Source organism: Palaemon carinicauda, chromosome 18, assembly GCF_036898095.1.
Source record: "Palaemon carinicauda isolate YSFRI2023 chromosome 18, ASM3689809v2, whole genome shotgun sequence".
NCBI classification, from domain to species: Eukaryota; Metazoa; Arthropoda; class Malacostraca; order Decapoda; family Palaemonidae; genus Palaemon; species Palaemon carinicauda.
In genome coordinates, this window is record NC_090742.1 from 86,714,954 (window position 1) to 86,740,244 (window position 25,291).

The 25,291-nt window shown below is 40.3% G+C and overlaps 1 pseudogene; it reads right to left on the reverse strand.

Annotated features, from left to right (window-relative positions):
• Nucleotides 1-1,218: 1,218 nt before the first annotated feature.
• LOC137657403 (uncharacterized) lies at nt 1,219-15,674 on the reverse strand (annotated as a pseudogene).
• Between the last annotated feature and the right edge of the window lie 9,617 nt (nt 15,675-25,291).

A 25,291-nucleotide genomic window follows, 5' to 3' on the forward strand; every position in this document is an offset into this window, starting at 1 on the left:
GTTTATAGTCCAGAGTATGTACTTTTATATATTTGTATGCTCACAAACAATGGAATTAAGAAACAGTGTTAAGTATTTGGTAATTTTCACAAACTACGAGACGGTTTGTTCATCTGGTGTATTCTTATGTTTGTCCATACAATGTATGCTTACCTTGAGACCCCCCTTTCTACCGTCTAGAATGACTCTTCCCTGTAGGGGGCAGGAAGCACTAACATCGGAGATGATTAGTGATAATGACGGATAACGGTAACGTCATTTGTCTCGATTGATCCAAAGGATCATAGAAAGGTTGTCCCAAGGTTAAGGCACTGATGAAAATCCACAGATACATTAATGCTCTGGTAAACTTCCATCAGGACGACATGGCTTGAGCCCAAAAAACAGATTTTGAGCGAAGCGAAAAATCTATTTTTGGGTGAGATCGCCATGTCGTCCTGATGGACCCACCCTTCTTTCTTAAAAGAAAAGATCTTCACAGTTCCCTCCCTGACAGACTATCTGTTGCTCCACGCTCAATGCTACAAGGAATGTACACCATCCTGGGAATGGTGCTGGGGTGGTTGTCAATAGTAGTACGGGAATGGGGGTAACTTTGTTACGGCCCCCTTCTATTCTTTTGCCACGTCCCCCCTCGAAGAGTTAACGCTGTTTGGGGTAGAGATTGCTATGTGACGTGTCAAAAATGCGTCCTCTGATATATGCGATATCCTTGAGAAAATTTAAGGATATTCGCTCCAGGAGTTAGAATTCTGGGACCCGAAGGGTAATTCTCTGGGAATATCACTGTAGTATATAATATATCCTTTAGAAGCTACCTTAGGAACTTTCATCAGGACGACATGGCGATCTCAACCAAAAATAGATTTGTGAGCGAATGGAACAAAATATTGATACTGAATTACTTATTTCTTTAGTAGAAATGAAACCAGTATTATGGCACAAAAGTCTAAAAGAATACAATGTTACAGTTCTTTCACATCGGCTTGGAGAGAAGTTTGCTGTGGATTAAAGGAGGATTTTGAGAGTCTGAATGATAAGGAAAAGAATTACTTTGGTAAATGTATTAAACTTTTCAGTTTACAAACATCGTTAGTAGGCTACTGTATACTAGTTGTAGCAAATCGGTTTATGCAAGGATGTCCAGGAATTGAATAATTAATACATATATGTAGCTATAAAGATGTTTATTACTAAAATTAATCTAATTTCTCACATTCATATTCTCGAATATTGCCAATTCAAAGCCCCCTCCTCACTCACGAAAAAATCAGCAAATGTGTTTGTCGTGATTTTCACTTCGACAATTATGTGATTAGTTCTAAGCCCGGTGTTAAGGGCGGATAACAAGACCTTGAAGAGGTAAGCCTCCCAAAACCGTCCAGGAATCAAACAAAATACGGCTACACTTTACAATTTTATTACAAAAATAGTTATTTGATAAGGGAATAACATATTAAAACATTTACACTGCTTAATAAATGAAATATCTTACTCGAAACAATTACACGCGCTCGTGGGACACTAAGTCCACATCGGACTTAAAAAGAAAACAAAATACACCCAATTTTAACAAAATACCTTGGTAGACCACATACCAAGGCTTTCTACCGTAATTTAGTGAATGAATCTGATCCCCAATCACAAGGATCACCGAAATATGTACCGATACAAAACTCACATCACACTTACAAAAAACTATGGGGAAACCGACCTGGTTATACAAGGAGCAGAGACGTAACAATAGAGACAACTTACTTGTTCGGGGGATATTAGGCAAAGAGGACGATTGGAGCTCCTACAGCTCTGACGAAAACTACGATTTCCCGCGCTGACTAAAGTGTCCTTGGCAGAGGGGAGGGAATTCTTACCTTATTAATTTATAAGGGGTTGGTTAAAGCTTCTTTATCTACCACAAGACTGAGAAACTGTTAAAGTCTTACTTTAAATACAAAGGGGAGCTTAATGTTTCGGTTGAAAGCCATAATTTGCCGTAATCCACCAACTTAGGGAGTCCTTGGGTCTAAACATATACATAAGACATTTTCATTGTGGTATAGTAACTTGACGTTACATTCGTGATTCATAAATTAAAAATACTCAATTTCTTTAACACCCGCTCCTTCCCTACCAGGTGATTAAGTTTTAGGCCCTAATACCGTCGCGTATTAGACCATAGTCATTCGTCTGAACGCCCGCGAGATCTTCCAGCCTTCCCTCAATTTAACGTAACGTTTGTGGAGTTGAATGGCGGGACTTTTGAATGATCAGTTCGAAATTCCTGACATCCTCCACACCCGAAATAAAGGGGCGGTGAAACGTCGGTTAATTAGGCAAGACTGGACTTGGGGAGGGGAGTAACTACTCCAAGACTCTGTTAGGCTCGTTGCGTAGCGCTCCACAACGACTCTAACAGAACATACACAATGTACAGCATACAGCAATGTTACCCTGGGGCAATTAACTCTTACAGGTGTACGCAAAAATAATAATAAAAAAATGTACCCAGACAGATGATACATACAACAGTCCAAATGGAAAGGCACGTAGGCAATGGTCCTAAGACAATCATCATTCTATGCATATATACACAAGAATAGCAATAGAAAGGTATTCAGACATATAATACATACAACGATTCGATCACAAGGCAATCTGCCCTTAATCACATTAATCGAATCACTCTTCTCACACTGCCACACATAGGCTATTACCTTAGGGGGAACAAGAGGGAGGGGCCTGGCTCTGTACAACGCTCAGTTGGTAAGTACGAGAGACCATCCCGTCCCCGTTCCCCACACCCGACGCACTTCCAACTTTTGTGGATCCATGCACACCTACAATTTCTTCATTCCACCCTCCCTACCTACCAGATAGGGCACTCCCTTTTTCATTCACTGTTTGCAGCTATGCATTATATGTCGTCACTCCTTAGCAGACGGTCCATCAGTTCTCGCTGCTTCGCGGCAGCCCTTCTCAATGGGTGTGCAGAACGTTCTTGTGCGTCCGTCTGCTTCAATTCTGTTTCACTTTCACTTCTCTCACTAACCGCATTGTTCTCCCCATTAGCGTCGTTATCGAAGGTTCCTGTGACTAGTTGTTGAGTTGTCGTAGCCGAAGCCGTTTCCTGGTTGTCCCCAGACGTCTCAACAATCCCTGGCATTCCTGCTGTCAAACTGTACGCGCCCTCTTCTCTGTCGTCGTCGTCTTCTTCTCCAACATCATCCTCAGAAGGGGCAATTTCCAGGGGAACCAGGTGGCTAACAGCTCACAGTAACTCGACACCCTCGAACAACACTTTGGCTGAACGCACGACTCCATCGTTGTCAGGATATGTCTCCACAACACGTCCAAGGCGCCACGTAGCTCTTTTTTTATTTTCTTGCTTTACCAGCACGACGTCTCCAGGGTGCAGCTTGGAGGGTTCCCCAGATCGACAGCCGTGCCGGGCTCTCAGGGCACTCAAATATTCCCTTCTCCACCTCTCTCGGAATGCTTTCAAAGAGTCTGTCAGCTTTAGGTAGCGATCACGTAGCCTCCGGGAGGTGAAGGTCGCGTTGAGGTGGTCGTCCGGCAAGATCGGTGCCATGAGGTGGACTGGGTGTCCTCTTAGCAAATGGGAGGGGGTGAGGATTTCATCCTCGCACTTGTCGCCGCTGTACATAAGCGGCCGATTATTCACCACTGCCTCTGCTTCTTTCACAAGGGTTAGTACGTGGGCGTCCGGTAGGTACTTCTTTCCGAGGGCTATCTGGAGGGTCCGTTTCGTTACCCCGATCAGGCGCTCGAAGAACCCACCTTTCCAAGGTGCACGGGGCGTCTGAAATCGCCACTTTATGCCCGTTCTCCTCAGGAACTGCTGGACTTCATCTTCTTCATAGAGTCCCTGAAGGAGGTGGCTGGCAGTTTTGAACGTTTGATGGTTATCAGACGTGATGAACTGCGGGGCACCATGGGTGGCGCAAAATTGTCTTAGGGCTAATACGAATTCTTCCGCTTCCAGGGAGGGGCAGAAATCGAGGTACACGGCCCTGCTGGCCATGTATGTCACGAACAGTATGTAGCCTGGCCGCGTTTCAGTCTGTATGGCCGCTGTGTGGTCCACTCCGACTGCTGTAAAGGGTTTTGTGAGGGTGGTCCTCTCCTTCGGTAGAGGGGGTGGTGGTGGCTGTCTCAACAGAGGCTGGAAGGCTAGCACGCATTCTTGACATTGTCGCACGGTCTGCTTCGCAATGGAACGTAGACCCGTCGCCCAGCATTTCTGCCGAAAGATACCCATTAGTGTATTCACCCCACAATGCAAGTGCAAACGGTGTAAATATCTTAAATAAATCCTGACTAAATGTCCTTTGGCTGGCAAGAGAATCAACTGGTTAGTTTCCTCTACTTGGGACACACGTCCCCTAGTACAAATAAGACTATCTATTAATACTAGATTCAATTGTCTGACAAAATTAGCAACTTCATGAGGGGGTCTGACTCCGCCCTCTAAGTAAGCATAAACTGTAGGCAAATAATGTTTTTGCTCTAGTTGGACAACAATACTGAATGGATGCCGTTCTATTTTTGTAAACCTTTTGATTACCCTAACAACTCTCAACAAGAATTGGAATTCTACTTCCCTTTGTAGAATTTCCCATATCCCTCCGGGGGGGGGGGGGGGGGGCAGGACTCATTTCCTCCCTCAGTTCTTGTACCTCCGCTACTATGGTGTTTTCTTGGGTTGGATCTTCCTCCTTGCAAGGAACAGGCTTTCCCGTGGTCCTGAGGAATTCTGGACCGTTCCTCCAAAGGGAGTTATCTAGCAGTTGTTGCATCATTGCACCTCTGAACAGGACATCAGCAGGGTTCTATTTATTGGGGACATGGTTCTAACTGAATCGACAAACCTGCTGAAGAAAATCAATCTCCGCCACTCGGTTAGATATAAAGATGTTCTTGTGGTCCTTGGCCTCGGGAGATGCTACCCATGCCAATGTGACCTTACTGTCAGTCCACATGACTATCTCTCGTGGCTCTATCAGCTCTTTGAGGGTCTTTGCTAATCTGCTGCCTAGCAACAATGCTAGCAGTTCTAGCTTGGGAATTGTCAATTTGCTCATCCCCTTCGGAGTGATCCTCATTTTACTAGTTATTAGGCTTACCTGATTGCAGTCGTCCCTGGTATATGCCACTGCACCGTATGCCTTACTGCTAGCATCGGTGAATACATGGAGTTCTAAACCTTTCCTACCTATCGTTCTTGGAAAGGTGATTTCGCTCACCGCTTTCAAATCACTCAACAACTCACTTGCTTCTCTAGCTTTTTCTCCTTTTAACACATCATCCCAACCCACGTCATCCTCCCATAATTGTTGGAGGAAAAGTTTTCCTCTTACAAATAATGGACTTATCAAACCTATCGGATCTTAAATTGAGACCAACAGGGAAAGTACCCTATGCTTCGTAGGCACCCATCCCTCCCCCAACTCACAGATTCTCTTACTTTCTTTCACACACAATCTGTCTACGTCCCGGGCCCATCGCAGCCCAAGCACGTTCACACTCACAGGCTCTCTCCACTGTTTCTCGCCATCGAAGCTCAAGTGATTGGACGCCCACCCATCTAAAGGCATACCTGCCCCTTTTAAGATTTTATTGACAGACTCATGCTCTTGCCTCATGCTCTCTAGATCTTCGAAAGTGGCCAGATAATTATCCACATAAAAAGACTTCACCAAATCTGGCCTACCTTCCCCTTTGAAATGATAATTTAAAACTTGTTGTAACAAAAATGGACTTGCCGTGATGCCGAACACCACGACTCTAAAGGCGAAGGTGAGCGCTCGACCTGCTGCCTCGCGCCACAGAAATCGTGTGTATTTGGCATCACGAGGATCCAACAAGACACGATGGAAGGCTTTGCTGATGTCAGCTAACATAGCATATTGGTTCAACCTAAACCTTATGATCAAATGATACGCTAATTCTACCAGATTGGGGCCAGGTAAGAGGCATTCATTCAATGACTTACTACCCTTTGATTTCGCTGAGGCATTGAACATGATTCTAAGGGGGGTGGTGCGGCTATCTTTCCTGATTCCAAAGTGCGGCATATAATAACCTTCCACCTTAGGTTCTTTTACTTCAGATATAAAACCAGCTTCAATATATTTATCTATCACTCTCTGGTATTGATCAAAATATTCCCTATCCTTCCTGAATTTAGTTTGCAACAACTCTAACTGTGCTACAGCGTTTCGATAGTTCGTATCTGGCCTAGCATCCGACCTGAATGGTAGGCTAACCTGATATCCCTCAGGCTTTTTCACAACACTTTGCGACACGTTTCGAATGGCTTCCGCCTTGCGAACAGTGTATTGCTCAGATGGGGTGATGCCAACACGGTCCAAACGCCACCATTCATCTACGTCAAACTTATATGGTTCGTTGATCCCATCCACCTTCTCTACGCCTATAATAAAGTAGCTAAAATAATCAGCCCCTACTAATATGTGGACATTTTTCAGTACATCGGACTTGTTTGCTGGATCGGCTAACGTGACTCCCTTACTCAACAGATGCTGTCTGACCTTTACATAACCAGCGTTATGTATTGGGACGTCTACGTTTTTGTGTGCCACTAGCTTCATTCGCACGGTTCTTTTTCCCATCTCAGCCCTACAACTCGCTACATTGTATTGTCCGCTTATTTCCGCGGAGCCAAGTGGAGCTATATTCAATGATACTCGTCTTACCACCGGTAGGCCTAATTGACTCGCGATTTTCGCCGATATGAAGCTCCTTTGGCTTCCTGAGTCGAGGAATAAGCGGACTCGCTTGCTACCTTGTTTCTGATGGATTTCTGCCATAGCCGTTGTCAAGAGGGTGCATGGGAGGTCTACGTCGGACTTCTGTGCGATCTTTGCGCTTTTGCATGGTTAGATTCCACTTTAGCCTTGGATGGACGGGGGCCAGTTTCGTGCTGTAGAGGTGTCCCATTCACTACGGGGCGGGACGTTGTTGATTGCTACTACTTGGGATCGATTGCAGTCGTCTTCCTGCATTGTAATCATCGCAAATTGCGGTGTGGTGGTTGGCATTACAATTTTTGCAAGAATTTAGGACGGGACATTTATCACTACGATGACCTGACTTTGTACAATTGAAACAGAGGCCCCTTTTAAGTAAAATGCGACGTCTGGCAGCTACGTCAGTTACTTGGCGACATCCGTGAGGCGGGTGCCGATCGCTACAAAATGGGCAAGAATTATTGTGGATGGGTTTGGATTTCGTTCTTACACTGTTGTCTAGTCTTTTGTCATGCTCAAGTCTGTTGCCTCTTTGCAACGCATCGTCTTCGAGCATTCTTATAATAAAGTCTATTGCTTCAAAGAACTCTTCTAACGTGTAATCACATTTTCTTAAATGCTCGACCACTTTTCTGTAGAGCTTTCCCTCTGATAGTTTTTGATTTATGAGGCTCATGACCATGCCCTGGCCTATATCATCTTTACTCAGCCTTTTAATTTGTTCAATTATGATTGTTAACTCGAAACGGAAGCTTTTGAGCTGTACGGGGTCTAGTGACGGCACAAAGATGTTAGCTAATTTTCGGTGCAAAATCACGAGCGTCTGGTGTACATTGCCATATTGTTTATCTAGAAGATCTAACGCTATTCTATAGTTCGCGGCGGTTACACTTAGAGATTTCACTATTCTAAGCGGCTCCTTGCCTAATGTCCCCAACAAATATGTAAATTTAGATACATCATCTAAATCGGCTCTTCTATCTACATGTATCGTAAAGAGCTCACGGTACGAAGCGTATTCCTGCACTTCCCCTTCAAACGTGGGGAAAGGCAGCGGTTTCAACTTGGGGAGAGCAACATTCCCCATTGGAGTGCTTTTCACTTTGTCTATACGATTGTATAGAAGGGTAGAAGCTCGCGTAGCTTCACCCAGCCTGTGCCTGATTCGGGCTTCCAAACTAGGTTCTAGTTTGACATACTGATTTTTGTACAGCTCTCTCAGCTGTCTGACCTCTTCCTGCAGTTCCGTTACCAGATTCCGGTAGATGGACTCAGAGTATGTTTCAATCAGCGCACGTTGTGTTTCACTTAGCAAGTCGACTATGAGGCCCATCGACGCCTCGATGTGCACGATCGTGGCCACCGCCATTTTGACTAACTTTACTTTAACTTTGGGAGAGTTTGGCAAAACAAGAAGGAAAGAGATTTATATCTACATTAAGAAGAAGAGACTCAAAAAAACACACGCACGTGGTCGATCGCACATCGGGACGTTGAGGACCTTTATTGTTACGTCCCTCTCTCTCCCCTATTAGGGTTACCCTAAAAGTCCATATTTTACTGAATTCCTTTCTAGCTCTGGGAGGCACTTGTTATCCGGTTCAAAGGACCAGTTGTCATGATTTTCACTTCGACAATTATGTGATTAGTTCTAAGCCCGATGTTAAGGGCAGATAACAAGACCTTGAAGAGGTAAGCCTCCAAAACTGTCCAGGAATCAAACAAAATACGGCTACACTTTACAATTTTATTACAAAAATAGTTATTTGATAAGGGAATAACATATTGAAACATTTACACTGCTTAATAAATGAAATATCTCACTCGAAACAATTACATGTGCTCGTGGGACACTAAGTCCACATCGGACTTAAAAAGAAAACAAAATACACCCAATTTTAACAAAATACCTTGGTAGACCACATATCAAGGCTTTCTACCATAATTTAGTGAATGAATCTGATCCCCAATCACAAGGATTACCGAAATATGTACCAATACAAAACTCACATCACACTTACAAAAAACTATGGGGAAACCGACCTGGTTATACAAGGAGCAGAGACGTAACAATAGAGACAACTTACTTGTTCGGGGGATATTAGGCAAAGAGGACGATCAGAGCTCCTGCAGCTCCTACGAAAACTACGATTTCCCGCGCTGACTAAAGTGTCCTTGGCAGAGGGGAGGGAATTCTTACCTTATTAATTTATAAGGGGTTGGTTAAAGCTTCTTTATCTACCACAAGACTGAGAAACTGTTGAAGTCTTACTTTAAATACAAGGGAGAGCTTAATGTTTCGGCTGAAGGCCATAATTTGCCGTAATCCACCAACTTAGGGAGTCCTTGGCTCTAAACATATATATAAGACATTTTCATCGTGGTATAGTAACATGACGTTACATTTGTGATTCATAAATTACAAATACTCAATTTCTTTAACACCCGCTCCTTCCCTACCAGGTGGTTAAGTTTTAGGCCCTAATACCGTCGCGAGATCTTCCAGCCTTCCCTCAATTTAACGTAACGTTTGTGGAGTTAAATGGCGGGACTTTCGAATGATCAGTTCGAAATTCCCGACAGTGTTTCTTATATAATTTGCTTCTGATCCAACCCGTACATTGGTAGGATACTCAAGTTCATCCAATCCAGTTATTGATGATGCATTTTCAAAATTAATTCCATAACGTTCTCTTACAAATTGTGAGGCACACAACATGCCTTAACAATATTTATAGCAAGAGAGAGAGAGACATTGAGAGGCCGATGGAATATCCTCCATTTGTTACTTGAAATGCCAAAAAGCACATTCAACATATCATCTCCCTCTACTTAAGTGGTAATTGAAAATTCTCTTTTTCACACTTGATTGCTTTCCTCCAAACTGGAGTATTGTGTTTGCATGTAGACCAAATGCTTCATCACTTAAAAGAACATGAGGCATATAAGGTTCATGAGAACCGGCCAGTGGTTTTGGATGGGGCAATGGAAACAGATTTTGTTCTATTCATTTCCAAAAAATGTATAGAACAATGTCTACAGAAGTGAATTTAAATTCTGTATCTGCAACAGCCATTAAAACAATAGAAAAGTAGTCTTTATGATTATAAAGCATATAACCACTGTCTTTAAGTTTTATCACCCTTATGTGTTTCCCGTCTACAGCCCTGATACAATTGGGAAAAATAACTTTCTTCTTAAATCCTGCTGTAATTGCTTCCATTTGCTCTAATGAAGGATTAGGCATACATTCATCTTTAAGGAAACTCCATACTGCTGGACATACAGAATCAACAATTTCAGATACTGTTGATATTCCAATTTTGTAACTGAAATGCATTTCTGTAAATGTGCATCTACTTGCTAAATATCTGCAAAAGAACATATGGTAATTATCATTTTTTTCTAAGTAAACAAAGAAGTGTGTATGGGTAAAGTGTGTGTATGTTTGTGTGTGTGTGTGTTTGTAGTTGTGTAGGTATGTGAGAGAGAGAGAGAGAGAGAGAGAGAGAGAGAGAGAGAGAGAGAGAGAGAGAGAGAGAGAGCTTGGCAGAATTATTGTTCATTGGTTTTTCTTTTATAAAATACTAATACTTGTGTTTGCCTTACAAGGAGGGTAGTTTTTAAAACGTGGAAAAATGCGAAAGATGCTTGGGTGAAAGGGCAAAAGAAATTGATGGAACAGAAAACATCTGGATCTGGAGCAAAAAACATAAAAAAAACATAAATTTCATGACTAACTCGGTTTCTTGAAGAAGAATATAATTCCTAGGGAAACAGAAGAAAATTTCACAATCGAAACAGCAAGTGATGAGAATGATGTTGCACAATCAAGTGATTCTCAAACAGCAAAAAAAAAAAAAAAAAAAAAAAAAAAAAATAGATAGGTAAAAAAAGGCTCCCATTGAGCTGTAAATATAAAGCAAAAGGTAGTAGGTTGGCCAGGGTACCAGCCACCCGTTGAGATATTACCACTAGAGAGGTATTGGATCCTTTGACTGGCCAGACAGTAATGCATTGGATCCCTCTCTCTGATTACGGCTTAATTTTTCTTTGCCTACACTTACACAGAATAGTCTGGCCTATTCTTTACACATTCTCGTCTTTCCTCATACATCGGACAACAATGAGATACTAAACACTTCTTCACCCAGGGGGTTAATTACTTTACTGCAATTTGTTCTGTGTACTTTCCTCTTGGTAAGGGAAGAAGAGACTCTTTAGCTATGGTAAGCAGCTCTTCTAGGAGAAGGACACTCCAAAATTAAACCATTGTTCTCTAGTCTTGGGTAGTGCCATAGCCTCTGTACCATGGTCTTCCACTGTCTTGGGTTAGAGTTCTCTTGTTTGAGGGTACACTCGGGCACCCTATTCTATCTCATTATATCTTTTTTCTTCCTCTTGTATTTTTGAAATGGTGTGTTGGGCAGTCTTAATAGAAGGGCCATGGATGCCTGGTGGTTTATCAAGAGGTTGTCTTTTCCTTTTTTTGATTCTTCTTCTTCTCAAAACCATCCTTACTGTCCTCCCTTCAGTTGAAGTGGTTATCCTGGAGGGTATATAGCCTTGCATGGTGTATCGACTCCTCCATGTTGACCAGTTTTTCCGACGTTTTACTATAGTCTATGGGTATCATTAATCACTTTATTTATAATTCTGGACATATTGTTTTTGTTATAATTCTTGTTAATTTAGTTTTTAAGTATGATGTCTCTTTTTTTATTTCTATTAATTCTTATGCTGTCTGGAGACATTGAGGACCAGTACATCCTAGATTTCGTCAATGTCGTCTTCTGTATTGCAATATTCGTGGTCTTCATGCAAATATCCAAGACCTTATAGTTGCGTCCAGACAGTATGATATTCTTTTGTGCTCAGAAACTTTGGTTTCTAATAAGAGGCACTCATCTGAGATCCTTATAACTGGTTTTAAGAAGCCAATAATGTTGAAACGTGATGCCATCCCCAGGGCCAGGGGAATAGCGGTGTATATTAGGACCGAGTACCCTGCTTCTCATAAGTCCTGCTATCAACGTGGATGTCATGAGATTCAGGTAATAAAAGTTTGTGGCAGGCATAACAACTTTTATTTGTGTTCGATCTACCGGAATCCAGGCATGGATGATTCTATCTTCGATTGTCTTCTTACCATTATGGCTAAGATTCAAGATGATAGAAAGGCTTCTTTTGTCTTTGCTGGTTATTTTAATGCTCACCATAGGGAGTGGTTAAGTTCTATCTCTCCTACTGATCGCCATGGCGTAAGAGCTTTAGACTTTGCCTCGAAATCAGGCTGTGAGCAAATCATAAATGAAGCTACTCATAGGTCTGGTAATTGCTTGGACCTCGTATACACTGACTCCCCTGGTGTTATAACTAGTAAGGTTGGTTCTCTAGTCGGGATATCCGATCATGCCTTGATTTCATTAGTAGTGAAGACTGAGCAGCCTGTCTCTGATATATCATACTCTTGTAAAATTTATATGAAATCTCAAGCAGATTGGAATAGGATTTTGCATGATCTTTTGTGCTTGAATTGGTCACAGTTATATAGTAGTGTAGATCCTGTTGTCCCTTTGAATGAGAATCTAGTCAACATAATTGATTGGCGTATCCCTTCTCGTGTGCTAAGGTACCGAGTGAAGGACAAACCCTAGTTCAATGATGCTTGTAGACGTGCTTATTTGGAGAAGCAGGAGGCCTATCATCTTTGGAAGGGTAACAGATCAGATTTGACCTAGAACAACTATACTCAGCTTCGAGGTCTTCCTCAGAGAGTTTATGCTTCAACTGAAAAGAAGTACAATTTAACCATAAAAGAAACCCTTTCTGGTACAACTCAGGAACATAAATGGTGGTCTACCCTTAAATCTGCACTCTTTGGTGTAGATGCAACAGTTCCTCCTTTACTTAAACCAGATGGCTCAGTCACTCACTGTCCACAGGAAAAGGCAACCCTTTTGGCTGATGTTTTTGACAGTAAACAGAGTAATGAAAAACTTGAACTTCCTCATCCCTGTTTCCCTGAGGCTAAACTAACTATTTTAGCTTTTCGATCTCGTGAGATTAAAGCTCTATTGATGGACCTTGATGCTTACGGAGGTGTAGACCCAAATAGTATTTTTCCTTTGTTTCTTATAAAGACAGCAGATTTCTTAGCTCCAAAGTTATCTGTTATTTTGCGCAAGTTAGCAAGAAGAGGAGCTTTTAGCACTAGTTGGAGAATTGGTAATGTTACTCATCTATGTAAATGTGTTTGTGGTAGCTCAAGTCCCACTGATTACCGCCCAATTTCCATAACTCCCATATTATCTAAAGTTTTTGAACGTCTTCTGGCAAAATGTCTTAATAGGTTTGCCGAAGGTAATCATCTACTACCTAGTTTGCAATTTGGTTTTCGTAAAGGCCTTGGAGCATGTGATGCCCTTCTTACAATCTCTAATGCTGTACAGAAATCCCTTGATTGTAGTCAGGAAGTTCATATGATTAGCCTTGATTTTAGTGCTGCCTTTTACTGTGTTAATCATGAGGCCCTTGTTTTCAAACTGAAACAGTTGGGAGTGGGTGGGACGTTTCTTAGCATTATTATTGATTTTCTAAGTAATAGATCTCAAAGAGTTGTTGTTGATGGGCACCATAGTGAGCATAGGAATGTGATATCCGGTGTTCCACAGGGTAGTGTTCTTGACCCATTACTTTTCATATTATATACACATGACATATGGTTTGGCATAGAAAACAAGCTTGTTGCATATGCAGATGATGCTACTCTCTTTGTATCAATTCCATCCCCTGAATGTTGATCTGGGGTTGGTGAATCCTTTAATAGAGATTTAGCTAAAATTAGTGCATGGTGCAAATTATGGGGTATGAAGTTGAATCCTAACAAAACTCAAAGTATGATTGTAAGTAGGTCAAGAACGGTGGCTCCTCAACATCCGGATCTCAGTATTGATAATGTTTCTTTAAATTTATATGACTCTTTTAAAATTTTAGGTGTGATTTTCGACAGTAAACTTACTTTTGAGAGACACATTAGGTCTGTGTCTTCTTTAATTGCACAAAAAATTGGCTTATTGAGAAAGTCTTACAAGATTTTCGGTGATCAATCTATTCTGAAGAAGTGTTTTAATTCTTTCATTCTACCTTGTTTTGAGTATATTTCTTCTGTCTGGTGTTCAGCTGCTGATTCTCATCTTAATTTGTTGGACAGGAACTTACGGTCTATTAAATTTCTTATTCCTGATCTAGATATTAATCTTTGGCACCGTCGTTCAATTAGTTCATTATGCATGTTGCATAAGATTTTTCATAACTCTGACCATCCTTTACATTCAGATCTCCCTGGACAATGCTATCCTGTTCGTAATACTAAGCAAGCAGTTAATTCTAATAGCCAGGCCTTCTCCATCATGAGGCTCAATACTACACAGTATTCTAGAAGTTTTATTCCAGCTGTTACCGAGTTGTGGAATGATCTTCCTAATCGGGTTGTTGAAACAGCAGAATTTCAAAAGTTCAAAGTTGGAGCAAATGTTTTTATGTTAACCAGACTGACATGAGTCCTTTTTATAGTTTATATATGACATATCTGTTTTTGACGTTGTTAATAGTTTATATAGGACATATCTGTTTTGACGCTGTTACTGTTTTTAGAATGATATATTGTTAATTTATTATCATCATTTTTTTATTTCCTTTCCTCACTGGGCTATTTTTCCCTATTGGAGCCCTTGAGCTTATAGCATCTTTCTTTTCCAATTAGGGTTGTAGCTTGGTTAATAATAATAATAATAATAATAATAATGATAATAATAATAATAATAATAATAATAATAATAAAAACGCGAAAGATTGATGTCGTGGAACAGCAAATAATAGATGCCCTAGAAACTACATAAAATAGCCACCTTTCTTTTTTTAAAGTATTCATTCTACTCTAGATAAGCTTATTGAAGAAGAAGCTCTCCAATTCCAGAGGGGGGTTTTGAATCTATTGCAGAACATACGAAACTCTCGATCTCGTTCACAGTCTTTTTATTCATACAATCAACACACTAACTACCCACCTGATTTTGATGCAAACTATCCCATAAGATATCATGAAAGTGCAGAATCATATGCAGGATCAAGCTTCTATGCTAGACCATATTTACCTATAAATCATGAAGATAACATTTTAAACCAGGGAAAGTTTGTAGTCTTACGTCCAACCTCACCAGCATTCATCGAGAACGCAAAGATATAGAATATAGGTTACCATATAATTTTTTTATATGATATTAGGACACACTAACCTAGCCAATAATGATGATAAACTTTGTTTTACTACTGAATAATCTTTAAATGTTATCGTAATTGCTTTTTAAATTCTTTTGCATATCTTGTATAATTAACTGAATTTGAATTATTAGCACAGCCAACTTTCATTTATCCTATAATATATATTCTTTATATACATACATATAACTTATCATATTTTTTATATTTATATTTCTGTAAGTATATATGAGCGATAAGATCTTTTCTTTCTTAAGATGGGTAGCTAAACTAAAATGATATAATAATATAAAAAAAAAAAAAACTGTCACGCTTACTTCACCTGATGGCAACTGCTAATCTTTGAGCAGGTGAAATAGAGTCCCTGAAAGGTGTGTTAACTTTGAGTAGCTTGTCATGAAGTCATAACAAGAGTTCATCAAAGGTTGACGGAGACATTCTAAACTAATTGAAAAACTTCTCTTCCTCCACCTTCAGATCTTCAAATAGGATGACAAAGGTTCCACGCAGGTCACGTTATAAGTTTAGCAAGTGCACCCAATGGACTCTGCTCTGTCTCTTATTTTTATTTCTAAAACACAATATGTTCCTCCTCTTATCCATCCTGTATCTTCTATAAGACTGTTCAGTGCAGACTGTTTACAAGCCTTTATGCGGTGACCATGCGTTGGGTGTATGGTATCATGTAGTCCCATGAAGCGTATGAATAAAGGGCAGTCTGTACCCAGTACCCAAGCCATCAAGTCCTGTCTTTTAATCACTGCAACCTCTCGCATATTATATCATGGTGGTGGCGTGGTAACGCACCCCACGCCATTCCATCAACAAACTCGGACCATAGAGACTCTTTACATACCTCTCCTGTCTGTAATAACTGAGAAGAGGACTCACAATCGGCCCAAGTTTATTACCAGCGGCCGCAGATGATGCCATTTTCACCGAACGGCAACCGGACAAGGACTGTCATACCGGCCCAGATAACAACCATACATAACTTACATCGCCAGGATACGGCATAGAATCGACATTTGTGCACCGTGATTATAGTGAGAATAGTGAAGAAAGTTGTAAATAGAGTACTTACAAGTATTTTGGCCATTGTTATCCGCGCACTACTTCACAAAATGAGCAAAACAACGACGAACATTCAGCAGTGAAAAACAAAACGGTGAAAACCATGCCGACTACCAGTACCAAATTTTTTTTGGATAATTTAGTGCGGACTAACGCAATACTGGCGATATTCCGAGTGCATTATGTACCTGATAAGTGACAAACAACCAAGCAATAAGTCAATGCATTGCAGAACCAGTGAGTGAAAGTTAAAGGTTGACTACATGTACTGTTATAATCATCTAACAAGGCACACCCAACGATCCACGTTGTTTTGCTCATTGTAAACTCAGTAGATTGTACCATAATCTAAGTTACTAAGACCACCAAGAGGTTGCACTCATGCATGTAACAGTAGACCAGTTGAATCATGATGCCCTAAGCTTGCCAGCCAAATGCTGCAGTGAATTCCATACCCTTATTACATGCGTCTCTTTGTGAACCGTAAACTGTGTTATTAATCCAACCACTATCTATTTATTGTGTAACACCCTCTCGAAACTAAATCCAATCATGGCCCAGCCTAAATGCCCAAGTATGGATTGGGCTCACCAGCCCCTGGCTGAGTCGTTTTGTGTATTTAAGGCGCGCATGAACTTGTAGCTTGAAGACCAGGAAGTCACAGACCTGGGCAAACAAGCAACTGAAATTAAAATTGCCCTCGGCGATGAGGGCATGAGGCATATCTTAGCAAGCGGCCTCACTGAACAGGAGCAATGCATGCCGCAGAACACATGGAGGCTTATTGAAAGTGAGGTCGATGCAACGGTCAAAATAAATTTCCAAGTTCACCGCCTCGAATTTGTAAATACCAAACAGAAACCTGCCAAAGCAATCAGTCAATTCCTGGCCCGACTCTGTGAAAAAATGACAAAGTGCAAGTTTGAAGACAGAGAACTCAACGAACGACTTATCAAAATGACCATACTACGGACACAATTCGAGGAATTTAGGAAAGAACTCCTAACTAAACCAAAGGGCTATGCCATGAGCAACGTTTTAGAGAGAGGTCGGGAATACGAGGCCACTGCGGCCTCTACGGCATCATTACACTCCATACATATGAGCTCTGAGAACTTGAGTACAAGCCATACCAATGTGGATGCAATCCAAAGGGAAAGCAATGAGCCAGGGAACAAACCACAAACTACGGACAACCCCTGTGGGAACTACGGGCTTAGCCATCCCATAAGGTCATGCCCCGCTTACAATGACAGGTGCAGTGGTTGGGGCATCAAGGAGCTCTAGAAAAAGATGTGCCGCAAAACTGACAGAGGCAGAACAATGCCAGGAGACAACACGCAGCAGACGTAACGCCAGAGCAAGACAAGAGGACGGCTGAATCGAGCTCCTAACCACAGGCAGCACGAAGTCATGGTTAATGAAAACCCCAATCTTGATGAGAAAACAGATTATATGCCAAACTTCAACATGATAACGATATCCGACATAGGAGTGGCAACGAAACGAGAAGCATTCTCAAAGCTCATGGTCAAGCATGAAAAACCCCCAGCCTATGGGCCCCTGAAACTCAAAATCGACATGGGTTCCGGTGGCAATATGCTACCCTTGCGGACATATAAGCAAATGTTTGGTGATGCACCCACCAACCTCTTCCTATCCCCAGAACCATCAGTAACACTAACATCATACAGTGGTGACAATATTCCCTGCCTAGGGTCACTAATGCTCAGCGTCCGCAAACTCAGCAACCCAGCATTCTCACAAGAAAAGTTTTTTGTGGTCGATGTGTCTGGCCCGGCTATACTTGGCCTTCCCTCGTGCCAAAAACTTGTTATTGTGGTGATCAATGTCAACGACATTACTGGAGTACCTGAGCAAATAAGCCAAACAAGGCCCTATTAGGTCAGTCGAGCAGCTAAAAGCGCAATTTTCAGCACAGTTTGACTGTATTGGCAAACTAAAAGAGCTCGCTATGCTCCACCTCAAGGATGACGCGATACCTTTCTGTGATCCGCCCCGTAAGATCGGTATCCACCTGAAGCCCCACATTAAGTCCGAGCTTGTCACTACGGAGAAAGAGGGGGTTATCAGACGCGTAACGGAACACACAGACTGGTGCAGCAGCCTTGTGTATGTCACAAAACCCGATGGAAGCCTACGGATCTGCCTTGGCCCCAAGGGGCTAACCCAAAACCTCAAAAGATGTCACCACAAGATTCCCACTCTAGAAGAGATCAACCCGGTATTCTCCAAAGTGAAGGTGTTCTCCAAGCTAGACGCCAAAGCAGGCTACTGGAGTATACCGCTACACGAGGACTCAAAACTACTGACAACGTTCCGAACACCACACGGCCGGTATTGTTGGACAAGGCTACCATTCGGGCTGAATGTAAGCCATGACATATTTCAAGCCAGGATGGACTCTATCATCGAGAATCTCCTAGGTGTTGTTGGCATCGCCAATGACGTGGCAATATGTGGGAAAGACCAGTCGGAACACGACAAAAACCTGATGGGGTTCATGCAGCGTGCAGCCCAACACGGGCTCAGCCTAAACTCGAAGAAATGCTCCATTTCGAAACCAGAAATTGAGTTTTTTGGAACACGCTATACCTGCAAGGGCATTATGCCAGACCCGTCTAAGGTACACGACCTGCATTACATCCGTCGCCCTCCAACAAAGATGAACTACAGAGATTCCTGGGAGTAATGACTTACCTCAGCCCCTATGTACCACATCACTCAGCTCAGTCACAAAGACTTCGAGATCTGGTCAAGGAAGATGTGCCCTTCCAATGGGAAGAAGACCATGAATCCACCTATCAACACCTGAAACGCCAAATAGCGCCATCAAGCACGCTGTCTTACTATGATCCAACTCGACCCGTGGCTCTTGAAGTCGATGCATCACAAAAATGCCTCAGAGCGGCCCTCATCCAAAACGGGAAGGTAATAGCCTTTGCCATCAAAGCCCTGACACCAACGCAGGCAAATTACAGCAATATCGAGGGAGAGGCCCTTGGACTAGTACACGGCGTACGATTCCATACCTACCTATACGGAAGAGATTTCGAAGCTGTCACTGACCACAAACCCCTCGTTAACATCTGGGAGAAGCCACTGATCAGTGTCCCACCTAGACTACAACGTCTCTTCTTGAAACTGCAGGGGTATGACATGAGGGTGAAGTGCAGGGCACACGAAAAAAACGGTCATCACCTAAACTTGAATAACTTTTGAAATAAATAATTAATTCCTTTTATTTTTCAGATTTATCAAGAAAAATTAATGTTCTAAGAGTCTACCAAATTTGACCTTCGAGATGCCATGGACTACTGAAGAAAAGACATTTATAGTTAGGCATATTTTCAGTTGAAGTCTATCCACGCAGCTCAATTTCAATTCAAAGAACGGTTCGACAAGGCCAGTCACACATGGGTGCCAGGCAGAGTGGTGCGTAAGTCAGAAGAACCACAATCATACGTTGTGGAGGCCCAAAACGGAGCTTGCCTCAGGAGGAACCGGTCCCGCATCCGTCTGACACAGCTCACGACAAACACAGAACCGTCCAACACCTGGCAGCAGGCTCCAACATCATCAGCGCAGCCTCCACCGCGACCCTCCGATATATCACTGCCGCCACCTAGTGAGACCGAAATAACCCACTAAACCCCTGCAACTAGTGATAGCACTGCAGATCCGACAGCAGTATATACCAAGTCAGGCCGGCTGGTGAAAACCCCATCCAGATTTATTGAAAGTAACGCGGTCACATACCGTAGATTCCCATAAAGTGCTAAGTTAAATAACAATATACACGCCCTCCTTGTTTCATACCATAAAATTCTGAGAAGTCGTTACCAGTGTTTGAAACTCAACAAGAAAAGTTACCAGTCTCAGGACTGGTAAATGGTTCATAATAAATTTTATTTGAAAAGTTATGAGTCTCGGACTGGAGAACAGGTTCTATTTTGAACACTGTCGTTACATATATGTGTATCCGGTTTCCATTTTGTTTTACTATATTTTGTTGTTCTTCTTTGCAAAAAAAGGGGGAAAAAATTGCCATTTATTTTCATATATATAACTTCCCTGATGTAATCAACGCTATTCAGACCAAAGTCTGGAAACCTAATAGCTACTATGTTTATATTACTATCCACAATCACCAATTGTACCATGCATGTTTATTGTGGAGGAATGAAAACAAATAAATAGAACGTTTTGAATGTGGAACTTTCATCCCTTTCCTCTATGTACTTATATGTCAGATCAGTTATTATGTGTAATTAATTCTTTATATATGATAAGGGGAATGTGGTATCATGTAGCCCCATGTAGTGTATGAATAAAGGGCAGTCTCTACCCAGTACCCAAGCCATCAAGTCCTGTCTTTTAATCACTGCAACCTCTTGCATATTATATCAGGGTGGAGAATACCTTCCATGCAGAAAAAACGATTTGTGTGATAGAATCCTAAGGTGGCCTAAGAAGACTTCTTAATTCTGTAGACCTTGACTGTTGGGTCGACAGTCAAAATCTCTTCACCAAGATCCCCTAGCTCGTCATTCAATTCCTTCAACGCTAGCAACTTGGAGTTTTTCTTCATTTATTGTCGGGGTGAAGCAAAAATGTGACGTTGCAATCATTGACTCTCATCATTACATATGATCTTGAGTCACAATTTTGTTTCATTACATACAGCCACTTTTTCTCGTTGCGTCTGTCTTCGTTTGTTACTGTCTGTACATTCGACGCTTTATATTTTACAGCAAAGTATCCCTTTTTCTGAGATTTTCTATACTTGGCCATTTGCAGGACAATTTTCCTTGCCAAAAGCTTGACTTCCTCCACAAAATTTACAGTCTTTCACCATCGTTTTATTTTGTGTCTTCACTACATTCTTCGTCTGGAATTTCTTCTCTGAGTTCTTCTGCTCTCATTTTTTTTTAAATTTGCTCTTTGCTAACCTTTGTCCACTTTATTGATAGATTTTTCACTCACTCCCACCACTTAATTTCTTTACATGAATCCTCGATAGTTCATATGCTCTGCAAGCCTTCTTTAGATCCCAAAGTAGCAACTCTTGGATCTTGCATCTGTCTCTTGCGGAGAATACAATCTTATCGGGAATCATATGGTCAGATTCAATGGCATCGCTTTATTTCTCAGTTCAATGAGAAAAGTATCAAATAGTGTAGACTACACCGTATTCCAAAAACAGTGTGACATCACAACCTCAAACTGATGGGAGTTACAATACTCTTCAATTATAAGTAATAAATTATCTGGCTCCTTCCTTTCTTCCTCTGTCATAGGAGTTCTATGATTCCATCTGCCCTTTTCCAAGGGAAGTATTCGGACGCCGAAATAATATAAATCCCCGCATAGTACTGTATAAGACAGTTACTCGCTGGACTTTGTTCTTGTAGACACGCCAGATGTAAGCAAATAAACAGGACTTGGTAAAAGAAAAACCAACGCGGGGAGACCGAGAAGACCGGAAAGACCAGTTTTGTAGTTAAATGGACAACACTTTAGTGTTGGTTTTACTTGATGTGGACTATGTGTTTGTGCATTTTTGTTGGTTTAGATTGGCAATTGGCATATTAGATGAGTTTGAAGGGGAAATGGTTGCTGGGATTCTTCATAATAATTATGATATACATAAGTATGTGCTTTATAAAACAAACACTTTTGTAAATTTTTAAAATCTTTATTCAAACAATCATATATTTAAACTATATATTTATAATTATATCAATTTATTCATGTCATAATAAGTTAACATATTTAGTGCATATAAATATGTAGATAATATATACATTGTGATATACATAATATATACATACAGATTTACATGATACATTAAACATCCATAGCATTGCAAAATAACATGGTTAGTCCTAGACATAACATAGCAAAATCAAAATCTTAACTCAACTCCTGCCTGACACCGCATGACAAGAAAAAGATAAGGAATTGGTTTTTTACCTAAAAATTTTTACTCAATGTATAATGGTGGTTAACACTTCTTAACTTCGCTCCTGTCTGACACCGCATGACAGGATGAAGATAAGAACTTCAATGTTTACACAAATTATCATGACAGATCAGCTTCTTATCTTGACCCTTGTCTGACACAGCATGACAAGTTATAGATAAGAAGTTACAATTTTTGTTTCACTTAGTACCTCAGCCCCTGTCTGACACCGCATGACAGGTTTAAGATAAGAAGTGGAACTTTAATCTTAGTAAATGCAAAACTAGCAATTAGAAATCAAGTAGGCTACCTTTTTAGTTTTTCCTTTCCTCTTTTTGTTACATGTATCACTACATACCCAACTAGCCAAATCTATATCATCAGTGTTTTCAATATTCTTACATCTATAATGAAACCATGTCAAACATCTTGTACAACTTAACATATTATCAAACCATTCAGGTAATGAGCAACAAAATAGTTCAATTTTGGCTGAGAAAATACACAAATCCTCACACAGCTTTTTATGTATTTTTGGAAAAGGCCTAAATTGTTGTTTTTGTAAGCATTCCACCAAATGTTGTCTTAAAGAATTTTGATCAAATTCCTAATCTATTGACTTGCCTTTAAATAAACAATCAAGACCACCCTCACAAAATTCCACCAAATAAGCAATTGCAAAAACCCCACAATCAACTGATCCTTTCTGTTTTTGCAAATTTGGAATAGCAATTGAAATTGAGTCCTTGGCATAACCATAGAGTTTCCCAAGCTGCATAGAAAGTGAATGATTTAGAGAATTTTTTCATGCCAAACTATCCAATAACAATATCTTCTCATTCTTACCCATTTTTCTGGGAACATGATGCAACCCAATGAGTATCCCCATCATGATGAATTTGGCCAGTAGGTGCACTGCGAGATTCAAAAGGATTTAAGTAAAACCATTTTAGCTTTCCTTTATCAATTTTGCCAAGTGTCCACGTCCAAAGGATTTTCAACATTATTTACTGACTTTGGATCTCTAAGCACAGGTGTAAGAGTTGTTAACTGAAAACCATTAATGTATTCATATTGTGTTTGCATAACAGCATTTGTTAATGTCATGCAGTCACTATCTAACTTTTCACCATTTAGAATAGTGGCATAAATATCAGTTGAATTTTGAGATTCTGTTGGTGTTTCTGTCAATGATTTAAACTTAACTGATTTACCTGGAGTTTTTGAAGGGGTTTTTTGAATAGATTTTTCTAACTTTCTTATTTTTTAGGGAGTTTGTTTTGGACTAGATGCCAAAATGGAATTATCTCCAAAGGGTTCATTTTTTGGAGGAGTTTTTAGAATAGATTTCTTTGGAGTTTAGGACAATTGAGGAATTCCATTTAATTTTCTTCTTTTTGAATTTGGAGTTTGTTTTGGAGTAGATGTCAAAACAGAATTGTTATCCAAAGTTTCATTCAAAGTTTCGTTCATAATAAATGAATCAGGAGCAGGTGTAAACTCATTAATTCTAGGAGCCTTGCAACCAGATTTTTTGTCATTTCGCTTTCTTGATTTTCTAGACAGAGCAGTCAGATTTGTTGTTTTTTTTATCATCTTTTGTTTGAAGACCTAAACTAATTTTTACTGCTATGATATGATAACATTCAGACGATGAAGGACAGTTGCAAGATTCCTTAGGAGTAATAGTTATTGTATATTTATCTCCTCTAACACCCTGAACTACAAAGCAACCAGCATCAGGCACATGAAATATACCCTTATTTTGAATAACTGTTTTAGCCAAAGACTTCTGAGGCAAACGTCTATGACAAACAGACTGTTCATTCTCTTTGTTACCATCTGCTTCTAAATTGCCAACGTCATCATTAACTATGCATTCCAAATTTGCTCTATTCTAGTCCGGAGATTTATCTTTATCATCATTGATATCAACCTGTTTATCACAATTAATAATACTATCAACTTTTTCAAGAAAATAATTTGGATCATAAATGTATTTTACAATCTCATCTGGAGATAAAACATACTTTGGAATTTCATCTCTATCAATCAGAAGATGGATAAATTCTTTTTTCAGGCGATAACTGCCAATATTTGCTTTACCACGACAAATTTCCAAATGATAATACTTTTGAAGGTGCCAAAATGAAAGCATGGTACAATCTGCTGGTCTTCTAACATTTTTATTTACATCCTTCAGCAATCTATTCAAAGACTCAGCAACGTTGTTTGTTATACCAGAAAAAGGGTTATAGAGATCAAATTCCTCAACAATCCACCTTCCTGCATAGTGTGATAGCATTTTTTACACAATTCTCAAAGTACTCATCGACATCTTTTGACCAATTTTTGGATTTATCTGCATACATTGTATCAAAATCCTCCCTTGTTTGAGCATTTAGCAAGTCTTCAGCCTCTTGAACATAAAATGCAATATCATCAGGTGGAACACCTGTGAATTTATTCTTCAGATGATATCTAATATCATTTTTAATGTGGTTCCAACAATACAAAACTTTGGCATTAGGAAATTCTTTTTCAACTGCATTAGTGACACCAATTTCACGATCAGTAACAAAGGCAAATCTATTGTTTGGCTTGCTGAGTGCAGGAATCTTTTCCTTCAAAGTTTTAAAAACAAAGTTCATGACAAGATTGATATCTACGACTATGGATCAAAAATGCTATCGTAATGGAAGGCTCCTCTTGAAAAGCAACATGCTTACATGAAAGAACAGAAACATAAAAATCACCAAACTCATAAGTAGTATCATAGTGAAAGTTAATTCTATGTCGAACACTTCTACACTGTAAGAGTTTATTAACTTCTTTAAATAAATCTGTGTCACCCAACATCAAGATCAATTCTGGATAAACAGTTACTGATAGAGTGAAGTTTGGAATACTAAAAGCCAACTCTATCACATTGCTAATATCATCTCTACTTAATCTTTTTTTCCTATCTTCATTTTTTTTTCATATATCTACATTGCTCCTTATTTCGAGCATTCAGTACACATTGATCTAAACCAAAAACATTTTTAGTGATCTGGGCCCGATAAGCTTCAGCAGGTGCTTTAATCTGAACTTCTTTTCTAATTTCATTCAAAGTAGAAGGAGCTGTTCGAATGAATTGATTAGATTTGTCTTTTGAATT